Source organism: Ceratotherium simum, chromosome Y, assembly GCF_057802395.1.
Source record: "Ceratotherium simum simum isolate JZ-2026a chromosome Y, ASM5780239v1, whole genome shotgun sequence".
NCBI classification, from domain to species: Eukaryota; Metazoa; Chordata; class Mammalia; order Perissodactyla; family Rhinocerotidae; genus Ceratotherium; species Ceratotherium simum.
In genome coordinates this window covers 968,314-970,914 of record NC_141941.1, presented here as the reverse complement: position 1 = coordinate 970,914, position 2,601 = coordinate 968,314, and positions in this window count along the sequence as shown.

The following is a 2,601-nucleotide window of genomic DNA, read 5'->3' as shown; positions in this document are numbered from 1 at the left end:
CACCTTTCTCTCTTGTCAGAGTGAGCACACTGATTGCACTGCAGGGACATTTCAACCCGGAACCTTCCCTTTTCTCCTTAATTCCCTCCCCCTTCCTGTTTCCTCACTGCATAGAATTGGGAAACCCATAAGTGTTCAGTGAGTTCATTGGTTTCCAGCCTCAGCTCCCAAGAGAGTCCCACTGGATAGCTCGAGTGTGGAACACACACATCCATACACACACACACACATACACACCCACTGCGTGCTGTCCAGAAAGTCCTGGGAAAAGCAAAGCACGGAAGACGTGTGTTGAGACACAAGCCATTGGTGCCCGAGCAGAGCACAGGGCGAGATGCCCACGGAAGGGAACTTGCACTTGGAACTGTAATGGCAGTAAAGGTGGCAGGCAGGTGAGCAGGATAGGCCTCCATGGTTGCCTGTTTCTGAAGGAGCTGCTCCTCTTCAGCATCTCTGTGGAGAAGGTTGTCTTCTCTGAGAGGTCAACCAGGTGTCTCCCCAGGTCTGCTCAGAATGGGCACCAAGGTGGGTCTCATTGTCCCTCTGCTCACTTTCAGCATGGAAGTAGAGAAGGTTCTCTTCTCTGAGAGGTCACCAGGTGTCTCCCCACATCTGCTCAGAATGGGCACCAAGGTGGGTCCCACTGTCTTCTCTGCTCACTTTCAGCATGGATGTAGAGAAGTTGTCTTCTCTGAGAGGTCACCAGGTGTCTCCCCAGGTCTGCTTAGAATGGGCACCAAGGTGGTTCTCGTTGCCTCTCTGCTCACTTTCAGCATGGATGTAGAGAAGGTTCTTTTCTCTGAGAGATCAACCAGGTGTCCCCACATCTGCTCAGAATGGCCACCAACGTGGGTCTCATTGTCCCTCTTCTCACTTTCAGCATGGATGTAGAGAAGTTGTCTTCTCGGAGAGGTCACCAGGTGTCTCCCCAGGTCTGCTCAGAATGGGCACCAAGGTGGCTCTCATTGTCTCTCTGCTCACTTTCAGCATGGAAGTAGAGAAGTTTCTCTTATCTGAGAGATCAACCAGGTGTCTCCCCACATCTGCTCAGAATGGGCACCAAGGTGGGTCTCATTGTCCCTCTGATCACTTTCAGCATGGAAGTAGAGAAGGTTCTCTTCTCTGAGAGGTCACCATGTGTCTCCCCAGGTCTGCTCAGAATGGGCACCAAGGTGGCTCTCATTGTCCCTCTGATCACTTTCAGCATGGATGTAGAGAAGTTGTCTTCTCTGAGAGGTCAACCAGGTGTCTCCCCAGGCCTGCTCAGAACGGGCACCAATGTGAGTCTGATTGTCCCTCTGCTCACTTTCAGCATGGAAGTAGAGAAGGTTGTCTTCTCTGAGAGGTCACCATGTGTCTCCCCAGGTCTGCTCAGAATGGGCACCAAGGTGGCTCTCATTGTCCCTCTGCTCACTTTCAGCATGGATGTAGAGAAGGTTCTCTTCTCTGAGAGGTCACCAGGTGTCTCCCCAGGCCTGCTCAGAACGGGCACCAAGGTGGGTCTCATTGTCCCTCTGCTCACTTTCAGCATGGATGTAGAGAAGTTGTCTTCTCTGAGAGGTCAACCAGGTGTCTCCCCAGGCCTGCTCAGAATGGGCACCAAGGTGGGTCTCATTGTCCCTCTGCTCACTTTCAGCATGGAAGTAGAGAAGGTTCTCTTCTCTGAGAGGTCACCAGGTGTCTCCCCAGGCCTGCTCAGAATGGGCACCAAGGTGGGTCTCATTGTCCCTCTGCTCACTTTCAGCATGGAAGTAGAGAAGGTTCTCTTCTCTGAGAGGTCACCAGGTGTCTCCCCAGGCCTGCTCAGAATGGGCACCAAGGTGGGTCTCATTGTCCCTCTGCTCACTTTCAGCATGGATGTAGAGAAGGTTCTCTTCTCTGAGAGGTCACCAGGTGTCTCCCCAGGTCTACTAAGAATGGGCACCAAGGTGATATTCTTGTCCTCAATGGTGCACACCTCCCCGCTTACTTTCAGCATTGAGCCAGTTCTGTTCAGCTAAATTCATCAGACCGTTTACTGAGCCCCTCAGGGATTTAAAATCTACCAGAGTGGGTAGGAACTAGGTTAGCAGCTCACAGTAGGACAAGGCCGAGCTTAAGGGCCCTGGGGGCTGGGGACCCAAACTCAGCACTGGATGTCCCCAGGGAGGGGCCTTCGCATGAGGAGATGGGCAAGAGTGGGCTAGGGAGGGGGCAGGGTTCATCTGGACCGTGGAGGTTGTGCTCACTCCTGGTGGGATGAGGGGAGGGTCTGGTGTTCATGGGCGACTGAGCAACACAAGCAGTGGTGGGCGTCTTCCTGTGAGAAGAGAGTCACAAATCAGGGCTGGGTTTGAAGGTCACCTGACAGCAGCTGTGCGTTGGGATGGGCCAGCTCTGGTCAGGCACGTGATTCCTGATGTCAGTGTTAATGTTGCGGCTGGAAAACCCTCCCTCACTGGCACTCTCAGACAGCTGAGGAGCAGAAGAATGGGCAGACAGGAGGAGACTGCTGCGGGCAGCGAGGTGCAGGCAGAATGGCCAGGACAGAACTGTGACCAGATGCTGGGCATGGAGGGAGATGGAGATACCCATGCTGAGGCTCCAAGGTTGAGAAAATGC